Source organism: Corvus cornix, chromosome 3 (genome assembly GCF_000738735.6).
Source record: "Corvus cornix cornix isolate S_Up_H32 chromosome 3, ASM73873v5, whole genome shotgun sequence".
Classification (NCBI taxonomy): domain Eukaryota; kingdom Metazoa; phylum Chordata; class Aves; order Passeriformes; family Corvidae; genus Corvus; species Corvus cornix.
In genome coordinates, this window is record NC_047056.1 from 67,625,282 (window position 1) to 67,645,534 (window position 20,253).

Here is a 20,253-nt window from a genome sequence, read left to right on the forward strand (position 1 = left end):
ACACGACAGACATTCTTCAGGACTGAAGGCAAAAGTCCATGTAATGGTTCAGCTATCATGGATATGTTATGGTGGTGATGGTTAAATACACAAGGCTTTGCTTGTAACCATTTATGCAATAGTATTCACAGACACAGGAACACTGTCAGATGCTAATGCTAACTTCTGGCCATTAAATCTACACGTGTGACTCCATGGTTCCCACTGTTAAATGTTTTCTTTCACTGACCTTAGAAAGATCAGGACAATCAGTATTGCCTGTTGAAAAAGTTTGACGACTTCGGCGGGGGAAGACATTGCAGACAACCAATGTGATTGATAAAGCAAGCTCCGTTTATTAGCAATCCAGAGGCACTTATATAGTATACCAGCTTGTTAACTCTTAATTGGCTTAAACCTATCAAAGCGCATTTCTGCTTCTACATAATTAGACTACATTGGCAAACTTCTACTAGTTATGTTATGATTAAAGAATTCAGAGTTCACCCTCCCTTCTCATGGTCAGTACATCTCATCTGCACAGCTGCACATCCTCAAAACTCCCTTTTTGTTCTCAGGCCTGTTTCTCACACAGGTGCTTTCTCATGCAGGCAGTTTCTCACACAAGCCTTTGCTTGCAGGCCTTTTGCTTGTACAGTTCTTTTATTGATCCCATAATTCTATCAATGACGCATGCCCCTGATCCTCTAACCATTCTTCAACAATTGCCCAGAGAATTTATATTACTTTACAACTTTACATTATTCACACTATTTTAAATATGTCTCAGATTTAAAGTGGAAATTGAGGGCTACTATGCTTAGGAGCCAAAGTTCCTGACAGTCAGAGGCAGGGAGACTCTAGAGAACGCTATGAAAGCACCTGAAATAGAGACTTACTGATGGAGTAAGTGGCCACAACTTGAGACATAACAAAAAGGGCTTTAGGGGTAAATTACTTCTTCTCCCGTGTTAAGGGCATCAAACTGATTGCCACAATTTCCCCTAGATCATCATGAGTCTGGCTGGTTTTGGTAAGTTTTTTCTTCCCTTTACAGTATGAAACCTGTCTGGTCTGGGCATATCTCACTTCATTGCTGCTGAAGAGCTTTTGGCAGTGAAGGCACTTCTAAGTGTATGGCAATTCCATGACAAGGGGTTGATATGCAATAGAAAGAAAATAGATAGTATTTTATAGAATGACTTTTTTTAATATAGATTATAAGTTATTTTCTGAACAGTAGAATTAACAAAACACATTTATACTGTTATCCCTCACCCAGGTCCCCAAAGCTCCTTTCCCCTCTCAACCCCACCAAGCAATATAAAGCAGTATGTAATACATGTGTTATATGTGTACTGGCTAGGGAGCCATCTAGTTGCTTTCAACAAAGCAAGTCTGATTTCTGTCCAGCTTTTCCATCAGTCAGGAACTGATTTGAGTCTCTGTCTTCAATTCAGCCACTTATTTCTATGGAATTTGTTGGAAATTGTCATTGAGAAGTCTTCTGTTATTTCTACTTTGGCTTAAAATGTCCAAAAAGAATCCCTATGAAAAGACAATGTGATATATACAAATATATTTGTAATTTATATTATAACAATATTGCTAAATAATACAGATATAAATGCATTTACTTGTAGCTAGATATTATATACATTAATAGATAAGTAAAATGAGATAATGTGATCTCATCATTTCATTTTGTTAGAAAGAGTCCACGGGCCAGGAACTGGGATTCTTCCTCCTTCACTCTCCTTTCTGCTCCCTTGAATTTCCTAGGTAAGGGTTTTAAAAACAATTCCATTTTTATTTATCTCAATGGCATTTGAAAATAGAATAATTTCTAAAAAAGGGACAGCTCAGACCTCCACAGCCCTGAAGCCACATTCACACTTTTTTTCTTACAGACAGGTAGAAAAGAGTAGGAGAGAGAGAAACTTCTGCTGCTTTCCCCCCCATCAGTGAAGTTACACTCCCTGATTTGTCAGCATCTCAAGGTTAGGCAATTTAGGGTTGGGCAGCCTGTGCAAAGCAGGGTTGCTTAACAGTGTGAGAAGTGAGCATCGAATCAACCTCAGGCTCACCTGCATAAGGTAGAAGCCTTATCTGAGATTCTGTCTCTGCTCTGAACCACACAAAACTTGGTAATTTTTGCATGGGACATCTTGGATTTTAATCACAAAGACTCAAATCATATTATTTTTTCTAGGTGTTTGGAAGGCCAGCCAGCAATCCAGTCCCATACTTTTCTTTCATCCTGAGAAAAGGGAAGAGATGTGGTGAGAAAATTGGAGAGAGAGACACAGCTACAAAAATAACAGGTGAATCTATTCACATATTGACCTCCATGTCAACAGGTGAGGACAAAGGATATTTTTTTCTTTCTTATTCCCCACGCTTTACTTTAAGAAGCAGGATAGTATGTCATGCTATTACTGAGCTAGTAAAGTGATCCATCAGATTGCCACCTCCTGCAAAATCCATAGCTTCTTGATACTAAATTTGTACCTTTGCAGCTGCATCATTTGTACCAAAAAATTTCAGGATAGGTCATTTTTTCAAAAAGTAGCTATCAAACAGCCAAAACTTAAATCATCTTCTGTCCTATCCAATATCTACCTAATGTGTTAAAGGCAGGCAGCACTGGTCAGACAAATACCATGAGAGAGTACAGTACTGCTGGCTTGAGTGTGCTGGGAGCCTGATTATAAGTCTAGTCCTTCATCCTGTGTGCCCACCTCCCAAAAATAACATGTTTTCCATCAGCAGGTGTAAATCAAAAATCAATCCTTCTTAACTTAGGAATCCAGTTTCATTAAAATATGATTAAATATAAAATAATTAAATAAACAATAAATGCACTGGGGAAGAACTAGTCTTGGCAGCAGCTTTGTCCTAGTAATTTGAAGTGATAAAGTGGTATCCCAGATATGGACTAGATGATTGGCCAAGCTGTTATCCACTACAGCTGCGTGCCAGGAGGTAGCAGCATCCTCCTGAACCGGCTGCTGTCCTCAGTCTTGAACTTTGTACTGAGGGAAAGTGGACATGAAAGTAAAAGATTTATGAGGACTTGCAGAGTAAGTAGACAGTGAAAAGAGAGGCTACATGAAAGGTAAAATGCTTACACAAGAATTATCTTGATCTGTGGAAAGAAAGAGAAGCTTTCTTTAGAGCTGAAGCAAAAGAGCACAGATTTGAATGCTCCTGTTGCCAGGCAAACTAAGCAATTTTTTTATCTCTTTTTTAAATTATAAACTAGTTTTATATCAGCAGCTAAGCAGTATACAGAAAAAAAAAATTAAAATCCTATCCTGAGAGTTCCTTGTCTTCCTAAGAGAATACCCATGGACACACAGAAAGCCACTCCTGCAGAGTGCATGCGTGTGGTAGGGATAATGGAAGAAAGAAAATAATCTTGATACAAATTAAACTTTCCACATTTTTTTAAATCAAAGAGATTTAGGATATTCATAAACCCAAATCTGTTCCCTCAAATGATTTCAGCAGCTTGAGGTGAGTTCATTAAAACAATGTATCTCCAGTCTTTCAGCAGAGACAAGTTCTCCATAGGACAGTGCTTTTGCTTGTCTGGGAAGAGCTTCTTGCTGAGTTCCTGCTGGGTTATTCAAGACTGGCACTGGGCTCCTGTTACTCTTCTCCTGCTGAAAGTTAAACTGGTTTCAGCTAGTCAGTGCTGCCTGACAGATCTAAATAAGGCAATGTTGAGCTTACAGACCACACTCTGATATAGAATATGATTACCATGGGAAGCCTTCCAAATTTGAAACAGCCAGGAATTTTAACCTTGGAGCCAAAGCAGTCCTAATAAGGGGGGAAATTGCCTCCTGAATTTCATTTGCAATGTAACATTAATAGGAAAAGAAGTAACTTGTACATACTTCTCTTGTCTTCTAATAAGTATGGTAAAATACAAGGAAGATTCAAACCCCAGATTATCTAAACTAAAGATCCATATTTTAACCAGAAAAAACAAATGATAAAAATATATACACATAGCAATGAAAAAAAAATGTAAAGTCTGAACATATGTGTAGCATTTTGGTTTGGAAATTAAGGTATCTGGGTTCAGATAGAATTATATTTATGTGTCACATTTTTAAGCAGGGAGGACTTGTTCAAAAAAATGTGTGCTTTACCCAGCTCCACTACTTGGTCTGGCAAAATGTTTTGTTTCTCATCTTGCTTCATTCATTGTAGCTATGTATAATTTCCATTACTTCAGACTTCACTGCTTGTCTGTTAGTGCTCAGGACTGGATGTGAGAAATGTAGTTAAACACATTTAACTAAGCATTTCTCTATCCTTCGTACATAGAGTTCCAGTCTCTTACATCCCAGATATGTGTCTCACACTACAGCTCTTGGATATTCAAAATGGATAGTGCCTCCTATTAATACTTACATCTCTGGTTTTGAATACCATACACGAAACCTGAAAAACATCATCTACCAAATCTCAGACATACAAATACCTTCCTTTAAAAAATCAGGTGCTCACAGCACACCTCTTTCAGCAGAAATCTTGTCTTATAAGAAAAAACTTGGGAAGATCTAAACACAGATATAAGTTTAATTTCCATTTGCTAGTGCTTCTTCATAATAACAGCAAAATCATAGTTATCCCCATCTCTGAATGGCTCTCAGTTTTTTAGTGTAAGGTAGATGTTGCTGCTTTTGTGGATCAAAAATTAATGTTATTTCTATGAAAATGTGAGGGTAATGGTACAAATACATGGAAATTTGGAAAGCAAAGATTTTTTTTATATATTACTTTTCTTATATACAAGTACAAACTCAGTAGAACAACTGTATTTTACAAGGAATTCCAAAGTCCAAACATGCATTTAAAAAGTCCCATGCATCAGGATTATCACATGGCTTCACATGATTTCCATACTTTCACAGCCCAAGAAATGTACTTAAACAAGTGAATGTAACTTGTGAAACAAGCAAAAATTCTTCATATTCTATAAAACACTTTTCTGTATATAATGTATTAAAGATGCAGGACACGCTCACAGAACGTACATATAGTTATTAACTTTGAATCTATATTTACCATGACTAATCACTCATAAAGCCTACTGATACAACAATAAAACAATTAATTCAGAAATTTTGTACCTAGAACAGAAACACTGAATTTGCTTCTCATTCCCATTTAAGACAAAGTATTGAGAAACAAAGCAGCATGGAAAAGACAGGCTGTGCTGTGTAGGGGGAGTAATTTATTAAAAGCCAAATGTCTTAACCCAGAATCAGTGTTCACTAATTCATTAATAGTGTTAGGCTCCCAGCAGAGCAACTCCTTCAGGAATGCTTTGCTTTGTAGGAAGTACTACTGGGATAAGTCTGAAACAGAACTTTTTCTCTAACATAACAGTATTTTCTGGCCATCTATCAATGTCTTTCTCTTTTTGCCTTTGTTTTTTGGTTGCTAATTAAACTTCTGGGTTTTTACTTCTAAAAAAGGTGTGGGTTTTTTTCTTTTAATCTTTAAGAAAACAAAAACTATCAAGACTTGCAACTATGAGATTTATTTTCCACCTAAATATAGTTGCAAACTTGGTGAATGCTAATGGTTTGTGTAATCTCATTTTAAAATTTTATTTGCAAAGAAATCTTCCCAGTGAGAAATAACTCTGAGCCACCTTACTGAGTTGGTTAAAGGGAAATAAAAATAACAAATGGTGAAAGCTGCTGTGTTCTAGGGATAGGTTAATTTCAAAGTCTAGTAACAACATCTAATATGAATACATTATTTTTTCTCATTTAATCAGTTTTGCAGACATATTAACTAATTTTTAATGGTGCTTAAGCACCATGTCTCCAAATTCAGTTTAACCTCTGTCTAGAGATGAATGCAAAGTGATTTCCTCCCTCTGGTTGACAGTTCGTATGGCAGGGTTTCTTTATACCTTTCTATTTAGTTTAATCTACTTAGGGTCAGGGCTCCTGACCTTTACTTTGAGTTCTGAGTTCAGATGAAGCCCAAACATTGAGAGTGATCTCTCTTGCAGCTGCCATGCATCACCTGGTACTACATGAAGAAAACAAAGCAAGTGAAGAGACAGTCTAGAGGTTTACACACCATGCATCACCCTTCCTGCTTCTCCAGATAAAGAATTTAAGCATTCTCTTCTTTTTCTACTGGCTGTTGCTTAGGATGAATGTCCATAGCAAGTGATGACAGCAGCAGGAGGCAGTGAAAGGGGTGGGTGGGGGTGGGACAGAAAAGGACATGACAATGATGATTGCTATTTTGGAAAGTCTAGGGAAAAAAGTCAGCCAAACACCTAAGTGCTCCTGCTTCATAATGCCACATTCCAGAAAAATTAAAACAAAACACTCTTACCTTGAAAAATAAACTATCAAAACACATGCTAGTATCAACAGTAAAAGAATAAGGATCAAAATGGAGCAAGCTATACCACTCTCAGTTTATGTCTATGCAAACATACTCTGAAATAATTTTTTACATCACAACTCTTCCTGAAGCCAAGCTCAGTGTGAAGCTAGTGTGAGGTTGGACTTGATACGTAGTTGAAACTGAGAAAGGGTTTTCTTTGGTGGGCAGTCTCTCAGCAGAAATTAGCAACCCAGGAAGAGGTGCTTCGCCCCAGAGTGTACAGTCCTCAACGACTAGCAGCACATTTCCTCATCTGTGTGTACACAGTTTCAAATGGCTGCACTGTTTCTTAAGGGATTTCTCTTTCCAGAGGGAAATTTTCATCTGTCACATGCATTTTTCATTCATTGTTGATTTCTGCTTCTGCAAGTTACATGGAAACCATGGCAAATATAGCCATTAGAAATGTGAAAAATCGCACAGAGCTATTAAAAGATTTTAGAAACATCCATGGTATATAGTGATATTTTACAGAACTGCATCTTCTTTTCACTAAACAGGCCTGACCCTGTACAGTTAATTTGCTAACTCACAGACTAACGGTGTGACACAAGCAAGTACTACATGTACTTCCAGCTTTTGTGGCATCACTGTTAAAATGCCTGAAAGTGTCTGTCTACCTCTAGATGAAAGATCCTAAAAAACAGAAAAAAGCCCCTAATGGAGACACACTTAGTGCAGAGTTTTCACAAGAAGCCTTTCCGAGAATGGAGCCATTTGTAACTAAGCCCCAGGAAACAAATGGGTACATGGTGGATGTGAACTGAGAGATGCCCCATAGCTTTCACAAGTTGCTGGAGCAGGAAGCTAACTGAGGAAGGGCTATTCTTTGAGAAGATACTGGAGACACTTCTCTTGTTACACCTTTTACACCATAACATAGAAGCCCGAGTCCTCCTCCAGCTGTTTTCCTCAATGGTAGCATCCTCTCCAGCTCCTGCTCAGGGGTACACAGAGTTCTGCTCCATGGGTCAAGGTTTTGGCCTCATGGCTGGTGCCATGGGGGCAGGTAGCAACAATTACGCTCACCAGGGTTTTCAATGAGAGGCCCTGGGGCTGCAGTGCCCTTTCAGTGGGTATCGTCTCTATCAGATGGCAGGGGCAGCTGGGATCTGTCCAGGTCACCCTGGAATCATGGTGTAGCATGGGTATGGATAGGTGCTAAGCATTAGAGACTCTGCATGTCTGCCAGCAAAGACCATCAACAAAAGGCATGGTAACCTCAAATGGGAGATCTATGGACCAACCACCTGGGTTTTGTTTCCTAAATCCTTCCCACAGTCTCTCTCCCACCAAAGCAGTCTCGCCCTACTTTTTTTCCCATTTTGCCCAACAAAACTTTAACAGCATATATTTGCTTGTGTCAATGTGAAGCAGCTGGTTCTTTTAATATTTATTCATTTATTTTAGGGTACTGAAAATGATGGGACAATGTGGTCTCAGTGTCATAGGGAAATCTCTGCTCCTTTGGAGACACTCAGATGTTTGCAGTAAATCTCAAAGCCAGGATCTCATCTCAAGAGTCCTCTCTGCAGAAACACAGTATGGATCTACAAGCTTTAATTCATGATTCTGATGCTGCACAGTATATAAAGGTGATTATAGTTCTTTCAATTCCATCATATCTGGCAAGAAATTTTCCCAGATCACTTGACAAGTTATTTACATTACCTGCTTTGCCTCTCCAGGTGCTTAGAAGTGTTGCACAAAAAACTTTCCTGTTTAAGCATTTAATGTCTCATCTCTGCCTGGAAGTCTTCAAGGCCAGGTTGGATAGAACTCTGAAAAACCTGATTTAGTAAGTGGCATCCCTGGCCATGGCAAGGGGGATGGAACTAGATTATTTTTAAGGTCCCTTCCAATACAAACCATCTGTGACTCTATGATTCTGTGATTTCTGTATACATGACAACTACAAAGGAAGAAAAAATATATTCACTCTTTCTTTCTCATATTGAGAAAAATAAAAAAAAACTGAAAGGAAATTTAAATAAATCATCATATATTTTAGATGTTTAAAGCAGCAAAAGTAAGATCAGTCCTTCCTCCCCAGGAATAGGTCTGTCAACGAAGACTGATTAGATTACTAAAAAAACCACTATAATGAGCAATAGACAGAAACATTGGACTAGTTACCTACACTTTTTTATAGCACTTTATAGTATCTTTTCCCCCTCAATACAGATATCTTCAATTAACCAAGATGCATTACTAATTAACAGCAGCTTGGTTGGCAAGAACTCCATTGATTTCATAGAAAGATCTGAGCACCATGTAAGGTGCTGACCTTATCCATAAAGTCCTTATAAAAATTTAGATTCCATATACCTTAGAGATTTTCTTTTCCTTACCCTTTTTCTGTGACTGTTCAACTTAACAGATTGTCCCACTGTTTGAACATCTGGAATGAGTCATGTGTTCCTTTAACATGAGCTTCAATTCTAGTCTTTTATTTGACCCTTTTACCAAAAGAAGAATCTAGCAGGGTTTCTTAAGACATAATGTTGTCTTCAGCTAAAACACAGTGCAAAACTTTCTAAGTGGAAAGTTGATTCAGAAGGTTGTGTATGTTTGATTACCTTGTTCATTGTCATGGTTTAGCATAGTTTGGGCTTTTAGTTAAAGAGGGCTCCATCAGCCATGGAAGTGATTCTTTGCAAAGAGGTGCTTACAGCTTCCTCTAGACCCGACAGAACCAACCAACTGGCTAGCTTGAAGGCAACTTTTTTAAGCCACTTAAGAAGCTTGACATGCCTCTGTGATCTACATTTAAGAACAAACAAACCCTGGGAAAGCTCTCTTGTTTCCGGCTTTTGGACAGGTAACTGGAGACCCGCGGCGCGGCCCAGCGGGGCCCAGCCAGGCCCTGCTCTGCACGGCCCAGCCGGGTCAGCCTCAGCACAGCTTGGCTGAGATCTCAGCTGCTTCTGCTGGCCGGACACCTGGAGGGGGTGCAGCCCCCTCAGTGCAGGCCGGGCTGGCCAGGAGACAGCCACCCCAGAGCCGCTTGGCCCTGTTCCATCCACGGCCCTGCTCCGTGCGGGCCAGCTCCCACAGCTCTGCTCCGTGCAGGCAGCCCCATGGCTCCGCCAGCCCCTCCCAGTGCAGCTGCTGAAATAAAATGCTACACCGAAACAAGCTCCGGCCGCCACCCAGCAGAAATTAGGTGACCAACAGCAAAAGGCAAATTCCAGCTGCAAGGCCCGGGTGAGAATAACTCTCTTAGTGCTGTAAGATTCTCCAGAACAGATGAAGCCTATAGACACCAATCCTCTCCCAAGTCAAAAGAAAAGGAAATGTGAATGCACGTGAAGAAAACACCATAAAGACACCAAAGTCAGTGAAGAAGGAAGAGTTGAAACCCCGAGAGAGGAGAAAGAGGAGATGCTTCAAACCTAGAAGCTGAAATTCTGTTGTAAAGCAATGGTGATGGACTATGATACATCAGAGTACCTGTTGTAATTTCATGAAAGCATGGGGGATGGAGCGTTCAAACTGCAATTTTGAGCAAAAGCGCCTGTGCTGAAATAAGCAAATGTTGAAGTAGCTGTGATTAGATGAGAAGCATGAACAGGGAGAGATGAAAGTGATGAAGACCCTTCCTCCCAGGGAAGAAGAAGACCTCTGTTCCTAGAGATGAAGATGATCCCAGACACAGGTGAAGAGGACCTTCTGAACAGCTCAACCTTAAAATGGTACCCCATTAGCTCAAGATTGAACCCTCAAAAACAGTTGTGGGGAAAGCTGTAAGTCAAGGGAAGGGACTTTCACATGGGAGCAGAGAACCAACCCGGGCGGCTGTCTTGCTGTGACATTGAAGCCATGAGAGAATTATTTCTTGTGGAGATGTCTCCATAGCATGAGCAAGAGAGACTCTTCTCCCTAAGCGAACTGAAGAAGATTATTATAGAGGTGGTAAACTGACTGAAAAAAAATCTCAAGGGCTGTCTTTTTATGTTGTCAGTGGGAGAAGGGAGAAAGGTGGGGGGAAGTGTTCTGAATGTTTAGTCTTTTTTTCTTTCTTTTAGGTCTGTTAATAAGCTTCTTTACATTCTTTTAAGTTTTGTGCCTGCTTTGCTTTCTCCTAATTCTTATCTCACAGAAGAAAAATAAGTAAGTAATGTATATTTCGAACCAAAGCACTACATTCATATTCAAATCAATGAGACCATCAGGGGAGGAAGGCCAACCTGAATGCAGATCCCTGAGACTTTCCCTTTGCAAAGGTCAGTCCTTCAGTAAAGATTAACCACTGTTATCATGTTCAGCTATTATTGTGTATTTCATATTTATGAAGACATTTAATAAAATAATACTACAACTGAAAGAAATATATGTAGCAAAAAATAAGATATATTTTATATATTAAATTATATTTAAAAATGTAATATTCCAAAATATTAAAGGAATTTCATCCATTTAATTTAATTATCTTTTACTTAGTACTGGGAAAATTTTCTATGGCCCTAGCAGCTGTGAAACAAATGCGTTTTAAAAATGTCTCAGTAGAAACTGCAAATATGAAAGACCAACCACTGACTCTATTTACAAAAGTGTTATGAATAAATGTTTTTGACATCAATGAAGCAAGTCTGTATTTATGTTGAGCGACCTGAGATCAGGATTCAATTATTTCTTAATTAATTACTGATGGGTCTCAGCTGGTGCATGTATTTTCAAAGTATGTATCTTTTTTATCTTCTTTACAAAATACTTTTATCTTGTTTACAAAATACTATGGGATATTACAGCAATAATTTGAAATGTTTAACCTAATTGCAGTGACACTACAGAGTGCATGATTATTATGGCTTTTACCCTAAAGAATCTGTATAGGAAGCAATCTTGTATGAATGAACATACGTGAGTGAATTCCACAGCTAGTTTTTGTCACCTTTTCTTTCAAGAGCTGTTCAAGAAGCAGTAAGCATGAGAAATATAGTCTGGATTGTAAAGGGTTGTTTAAACATGCACAGGCCAAGAACTCTCCCAAGGCAACCAATGGTGGACAAAGCATCTTTAACCTTCCAGCCAGCCCATGAAAACAGTGGTGAAAGGAAGATTCATACAACATAATCTCTCTGATCTCCTGCATGAAAACTTTTATCAATGCCAGGACAAAAGCTATCACTACGTCAGGTTGTAAACCTGTTGGAGTTCCCCATGAAATCTGTAAGTCATCACTGACTAATTCAAATTTCTGGTTTTTTTCAGAAAATAGATTTTACATTGTTTTATTTCTGTCTCATTAGTCATTCAGCTGAGGTCTTGGATAGACTAATTCTGCTGCTGAGGAAGAACCAAGTATTTCAGAGTAATTGACTTCAAATATTTTAGAGTAATTGAATTCACCCAGTGAAAATCTGTTGGATGAGATGGGACTGTAAGAATAATAGAGCTCTTTTGGGCTTCTTCCCCTTCCTGCCAAGTATACTGATCTTTAACCTAACAAAATTCAGAGGTATTGGTTGTACTATGCAGGCCAATGCATAAATCCTTTTGTTCAGTTTTTCCAGTTTTAAGTATTAAATATGCACAAACAGATGATCTGAGGCTGATCTTTGCCTCTGGGCTTCCCTTTGAGCCCAAAAAGCACAGCTGCAGTAACTACAATTCCTTCAGAAAAAAAAAGTTTCAACATTCCTTTAATTGAGCTTTTGGAGGAAAAATCTGGTTTTGGACAAAGTAATGATAGTTCTACCCATATGGCTGAATTAGCAATCAGACAGGCTACACAAAACTCTTCCTTTTGTACCAAGTATGGAAGTTGTATTTGGGGTCCAAGCAGTTCCAGCCTACCTGGTCTCCTATTCTGTGTAGTGCCTGCTAATCACCGATAAGGGAGTAAAACTTGGTACTGTTCACTTTTGATATTGGAGAAACAAAGCACCTGCCTTCCCTTTCTTCTTAATCAAGTCTTCCTCCTCTTCTTAGGGAAGAATCCTTACATTTTTTCTTAAATACTTCTGAAGATAGCAGGAAGGTAAATACAGCTACAACACAGAGTGGTAGTTAGTATTCAGGCTTTTTATGTTTTGGGGTTTTTTTCCATTAGGGAAGAAATTGATCATTGAGTCAGATATTTCTCTTGCATTCCTCTATTACGTCCTGGATATAAATGTCGTATACAAAATCTCAATTCCTATACACTGTAGAGCCTTAAGACCAGCAGTGGTTTTTTTATCTGTAGTACTATGACTCATAACAGCAAATATGCTACCTAAGTGTGAATTCGTTTTCATTTAGATGCACAGAAATACTCCTGTGTTTCTGTGTGCTTCTTTAGTGATTTCATTACTCTGCACAGAAACAGTCCTGTCATCTGACACTCACTTCTCCAGCTGCACATTCAGATGACTGATAACTCACACTATATATCTGAATCTTAACCAATTTATCAGAAAAAATGTGCTTTGGGCAGTGACTCCTACTGTTTCAGCTGTCTATTCCACACAGGAGATTAACAGCTTTTCCAGTTATCTTGACAGATGGGTAGATATCATAACCTTCAGATTTTTCTAAAGTTTCACCTAATCTGTTGTACAGAAAATATGGGTCTTCAATAGGAACTTTGAAAAGTGTTTTTAGAAAAAAAGAAAGAGTTCAGATCACTTTTTCTTCGCGTGATACCATAGTGACGAAACAGTTTTCACAGAGTGACTTCTCCAGTTGAACAGTCCCAGTCTGAGCACTTCCACTGATTTTCTGGATGGCATCAGACCCATCCTGGGTCAAATATAATCAAATTATAAACTATGTTAGGCAGAGAGCATATGTAGAAAAGGGGAAAATCCAAGTAACAATGAATTTTTTTTATTGTAAATTGTGGAGTAATATCCAGCTGATTACTTCTGGGAAGTTCTTAAAGGTTTGTGATAACCGTGTACAAATGAACATGGAAATGAATGTGTTCTCTAAATCATAAAAATGCATTTCTGTTTCCTGGAAATCCTACAGCTTTCAATAACTAACAAAATGGTTAGTTTTGGTTTTGTAGCTGAAACCTGTTAGTATTGTCAAGCTTAGTTCTGTTGTAAAGTGTGAGAAAGTATCTACAGTATGTGTACAGTATCACTACATATATTGGCATACATTGGTTTTATTGAGAGCTGGACCCAGAATGACATGGCCAGAGGTGGAAAGATGACTAATTATACACATTCAGTATGTCAACAAGACCAATGTAAAGGTTTCAGCTGATACCCTCCCTGCCATCATATTCTGAATTTAAAATGATTATTCCTGAGAACAGTTTAAAATAATCTTAAAGAAAACCAAAAATATTTTTAACAAGTAAGAACTAATTTCCAAGCAACTAAACGAAACTAAAATATAAGCAGTTCAATGAATAGTTGAATAAATGCAGTGCGAATGGTTATCCCAATTTTCCTTTTTTCCCAGCCTTGGTTACTTGACTTCAGGACAGGTTATATTCTAGCTTTGAGACAACCTTAGAAAATTTGTTTCTCTTTTTCAACTATCCATTCTCCATACTAAACAAAATATAAAAAGCATCATTAAGTGAAGCCTGCTGCCTCAGGACGACAGCTTCTCACACAAGCAATTTCACTCAAAAGAAAGGGGGAAAATTTCTCTTTTTTGTCTATTTGACTTTACAGAGTCCCCTTGACAGATTGCTCCATACTATTGTTAACTCCAAGAACTTAAATGCTTGGAAATATGCTGCTACTTCTCCACAGATCTGTAAGATGAAAACTATGTTGGCCATAAATTTGGAACATAGGGAAGAAGACACTGCAGGCCTCGAAGGACAGCAGCGTGGATGATAGGAGGAAGGCAGGAGACCAGCATAGATGAGTAAGGACCTCCCGGTCAAACTGAAACGCAAGAAGGAAATACACAGGCAGTGGAAAAAGGTTATGCTTCCCAGGAAGAATCTAGGGATACTTCTCTGGAGTGTATAGTGGGATCAGAAAAGCTAAGGCCAAAGGATGTGAAGAATGATAAAAAGGACTTCTACAGGTACGTTACTCAGAAAAAGAAGACAAAATAAATTGTACCTGTCGCTGATAAATGAAACAAGGGTCTTGAAGAAACCAGCAAATACAGCTGTTAAGGCACTCTTCATCATATTTGAAAAATCACACCAGTTAGGCAAAATCACCAGTGACCAGAAAAGGAAAACATCACACCCATTTTTACAAAGGGTAAATTAAGGACCCTGGGAACTACCTGATAGTTACCTTCACTTCTGTGCTCAACAAGATTATTAAACAGATCTTCCTGGAAGATATGCAAGGCATACAGATTAGAGGGAGATTAGAGAGGAGATTAGAGAGAGCCAACATGACTCCACAAAAGGCCTGACTAATCTGGTTGTCTTCTGTGATGGAGTGACTCCGTTGGTGGATAAGGGAAGACCAACTGATACCACCTACTGTCAGCCCTTTGCCATGGTCCCACAGAACATCCTTGTTGCCAAATTGAAGAGATACAGATTTGATGGATGGACAGTTTTATGGATGAGGAATTGGCTGGAATTGACTGGATGGCAGCATCCACAGAGTTGTAGTTAATGTCTCAATGTCCAAATGGAGATGAGTAAAAAGGGGTGACCCTTAGGGGCTTGTACTGTTCAATACATTCATTGGTGGTATAGGCAGTACGTGTACTAATAGGATGAAGGGCAACAGTCCTAAACTAAAAGATCTTAGATTTTGCTTAGATATAAGGAACTATTTACAATCCAGGTGGTGAGACACCGGAACAAACTGCCCATAGAAGCTGTGGATGCCCCATCTTTGCTTTAAGCAACTTGGTTTAGTAGATGTCCCTGCCTGTGCCAGGAGAGGCATAAGGAGATACTCTAAAGGTCCCTTACAACCCAAATCCTTCTGCGATTCTATGACCAAATCCTCCAGCCTCTTCTGGTTCTCAGCTGGTGGCCTGCCTCTGAGGGTCTTATGAATCTGAGCATTGGATTCATCCAACTGGACTTTACTGGACACCAAGTTTCTGTAAAACTCCCAGTCTTTTCATGACAAGAGTGTTGGAAGACCTCTGTTGGTTTACCAGTGTTCACTGGATCTTCAGAAACACTGATGAAATATGTTAAACCAACCTTCAAACTACCTCTAAGACATATAAAAGTCCTATATGAAATAAAAAAGATTCATCTAAGGCTGCCGAATATAGTTACTTATCATGTAACTGCTATAAATACTGTATCATTTCAGCTTCACATCTAGATAGTCTTTAAATTTCCCTTTCCTTTCAGAATATTTGGGTCAAAGGGCAACACAGGCATTGACACTTCTCTTGGATTTGTAATATTAAAATGTATCGTAGCAGATCTTGTTAAGTCCTGTTGAGAGGGACATTATACACACCCACATACATTTATAATTTAAATAACAAGGATACCTGAAAGGTGAAATGAAAAAACAGAATACATGGACATGAGGTAATTTTCTGACCAATACGCAGCTCTGCATTCATCAAATGAGGGTAAAATACCAGTTTTCAAAATTCCATAATTCATTAGACATTGTACTCTAGACTTCACCTTTTCCTTCACTTGTAACAGACTAGTGTAAAGAATGGGACTTAGATCTTGTAGAAAATTCAAGTGTTTAATAGTTCATGAATATAAGAGCTCCAACTTTGTTAACAGGAAATGAAAAATTCTATTTGGCTTAATGAAAGGACTGTGCTTAAAAGTTCCAATGGGGATGTTTTCTTATCTTTCCTTCTGTCTTGCAACAAAGCCTTTTAGATACTTCAAGAGAATTTCTCTGCTCTGTTTTCCCCATAATTTTCCCAAAATTTCTGTGGAAAACCAAACGTTGCTGACAAAGCAAGTATGACTCTTGTTTTATCAAACTGCACAGTCCTTATCCAATCCTCAGTTCATGTACTGATAGGCATGTGGGAAAGCTGCAACTTATACATAGCTCTTTCCAATAATTATCCTCCTCAGCTTTCATTACTTCTTCTGACTACAAGGATTCCAGATGACATTTTGGCAATTCTTTTCATTCCCAATAAATAAAAAAGTCTATGCTTTTTGAGTACCCTGTAGTCTAGAAACAATGCCAGGACCTCAGCACTGCAAGACATGGCTGTTACTATAGAAATGCAGCAGATCTGCAACTTGATTTGCAGATCTGAAACTCAGGTCTACTTCACAATTAAACGTGGCTAAAAAATTCTGACAAAGAATATTTATTCTTTCATTTAGTCATAATTCCTTAACACAGTCAATAGAACATAACCAAAAGCTTGAAAATTTAAAGACAGATAGGAAATGCAACAGCCAATTAATAGTATACTAAATCTAGAATCATGATCTCTAAAAATATAATAGCAGGAAAATTAGTAACACTGTTCTGGCACAAATCTTTGGATTACTTTTTTTTGTTCCTGCTAAATGTATGATATCTTCAGTATTCATTAACACTTTTGAATACTCATTTATCTGTGCCATGCATTACCTAAGAACAAATGCCTTAACACTGGTTGAAACAGTAGATTGCTTATCATGTACATTTGATCACATTCAGTGGCCCAAAGGACTGCTGAAGTAATAAAAAGATGTGCCTTTACCCACCAGAGAATGGGCTTTATACTGACAAAATATTTTTACAGTGTCTAATGTTTTTCATTGACTGAATGGTGTGTTATTCCTGTAATATCAATTCCACTGAGAATTAAAAATTTGAGACCCAGCATAAAAATAAATCTGATAAAACCACTTCATTAATATGTTTATTTAGAGTATAAATATACCTTGCATTTTAAAATTTGTTAAAGTCCTCATTTTTTTAATGGTTTTACATAGCTGCTTTTTAAACCTCTAGCCATGCTTTGACTTCAGTGTCTCAAAACAGCAGGACATTTAGATCAATGACCACAGACAAATCCTAGAATAAAGCCAAATAACTTGCCACTATTGAAGACAATCCTGATATTGTCAGCAATTTCAAGAAAGAGATGCATTGAAATTCCATCCCAAGAAAGGGATGCATGGAAATTCCATCCCACGAAGGGATGCAATTTCAAATCAGGGATGCATGGAAATCAGCAGCATGAACATATATACTCCACAGCATATACTCTAATCCTTTGAAGTACTTATTGCCTCAGATGCTATCCCATTTATTGCAAAGTGATATCACAGAAAATAAAATACTGATCATAGTAAAACTATATTAGCCTCCATATTTTACTGACAAATTTCATGACTGAGTGATCTTGATGTTAAAATTATACTCAGGACATTTAAGCATTAATCCTTGATGCATTTCATAAGAGCATATAATGATATCTTTATAAAAAGGCAGCAAGCAGAAAATGGTCACACTTCATTATTAAGATAGGTGCAGCCAAAATTCCTGTAAGCTAAAGTCTAAATGCTTGTTGAGTTCTTTTCACACTCCCTATTTCTGTCAAGTTGCAGTGACATTTGCTCAAATTATTTTCTTCACTTGTGATCTGCTATTGATTCATAGCCTTTTTTGTGTGTGATGAAATGGTAGCTCAGGTTGTATAAAGCAAAAGGAGGTTTACTAGAGCTGGGCAAAATTTGTGTTCAATCAAGTCATTGGTTGACCAATACTGTTACCATATGCTTGCTGAATAAGGGGGAAAAAAGGAAGGAAAGTCATGAGCTAAACCTAGTGAAAGAAAAGGTGAACATTTTTAGTATTTCACTTTAAACTTTCCATTTTCTCTGTGTTTAAATCATTCTTTCTTTCAACATTGATCAGGTTTCACTACAAGTCCATAAAGAAACTAATATGAAGTAACATTTTTCATTTCTAAGTGCAGTGAGGCAATTTTTTCTGAATTTTGCATTTCACCGGTGATAACAAAATTGCTTTCACTTCAAAGTGCCCTCAAAACTGTTTATTTATTTTTATAATTTCATTCAGTGGATCAAAGGACAGTTTTACACAACTTTGACAGCAACAGGTTTACTTTATCTGATTATTTCTTCATTTACTTAGCAAAGAAATCTATATATTTGTGCGACACATAAAAAAATTATAATTTCTGGATAAGAAATTTTGCTTATAATAAAAAAAGGTAATAGTCCATGTGGTTTTACACTGCATGCTCTCTAAGACGTTTATAGTTGCAGAAGTAACTCATCTTCACCATCTTCCAGACCTGTCAGTTTCTACAGCAGTGGGAGCTAACTCTTCAGTTTCAAAGAGAAAACTCTCTATTAAATAACATTAATGCCTCCTGAGCATGCTTCTGATATTATTTTCAAGTTATGAAAGCCACTAAACTCCTGTTTTGTTATAGTGGCTTTTAAGGTATACAACTGCTGACAGAGGGAATGCATTAATGATCGATGTGTATGCATATTCATGTTTGCATTTTCTCCCTATAGTCCCCATTGCTGACTGCTCAAGAGTGACAAAGACACAGAGGTCTCCTGTTGTTGCCATCAGCAGTATTGTGTCTGGGAAATAATGCAGGAGAAACAAGGATTCATATGAAACATGGCCCAGGTTTTGCTCTCCTTCCCCAGGCTTCCAAACCAATTTTTTAGTTCAGGCTAGTAATATATGGAGAATAAAAACTTGCAGTTTTTTGGACTGATCTGAAACGAAATAAGTCTTAGCAACAAAATGGTCATGCAGACAGACACATCATATAACAGCTGGAAAAAATTGTTTAGAGAATACAATCTGACATAAGCAACAGGAATTCTCTACAAAAACGTAAACATTGCTAAACTGCAATAGTCAGTGAAAGATTACTTTTTATTTCTTGCTTAAGTCAAATGAAAGAACATATTCATCTGTATGGACTAATTTTCAGTTAAAAAAAAAGTAGAAAGGTTTTTGTTACTGGAAAAAAAACTGAGTGCAACTTACACTTCATGTTGCTAGCTCCTGAGATTTTATCACAAATCTTATGATATTCAGTGCTGGTCTGTAACATTTCTTGATCTTTAAACCAATCACAAAATTTCTAGGGACTTAGTTTTTTGGGTTTGATCACCTGTGGACTGCAATACTAATGTATTAGCTGTCCACAGCACCAGAGCAGTACAGCCACTTCTCCTTGCACAAAACTCTTCATAAATCTTCCATATGCTATTCTAAACCAAGACCCCAGAATCCAGCATCTCACCCATACATAACTTACTTAATTCCACATCTTCTAAGAACCAAGATTTCACCTGTTTTACTTGTATAGAGAAGTACATCATCCTTTAGCTTTGGTTGAAGCAGTTGATGTCTTTCAAATTTACTGTAGTCCTGCAAGATATGGGTAGTATTTAATTTAGAAGGAATGTTTTCAGTCCTCACTTCAAATGTGAAACAGAGGGTTGGAAGCCTTTGAATGAATGTCATTTGACATGTTCGGCTTGATTTTTTATAAGCAGTTTAAAATTTTCTCATGCACATTAGTGATTCAAAATTGCTGCCTATTTTGTGCAAATGCTTTGTAGTCTTTCAATTGTACTCTAGCAGATCCTTTCCAGCATATAAAATCGGAGCCACTCTAGATATTTCAGATGAGACAGTGCTCACAAAACATTACTTTTGCTCCCCAGCTTTTGACCACAGCTTTTAGAACCCAGATTTCACCCTACAGAGATGCCTTACACAAAACCAAAATTAATTTTCCATTAATATCTCCTAAGATTCAATGTTCCTGCAAAACCTATGATCAGTAATTTCATTCACTACAATATCCACAGACATTAAGCACAAAAGGAGGAAAAGCAAGGGAAGTAAACTACTGTGAACATATAGGCTTCTTTTGTAGATGAGAATAGGGGTTCTGACTCAGCACACCTTCTGGAGGAAGCTTAGACTTTAAGTGCTTGATTAAACCCATGGAGGCTTTTCAAGC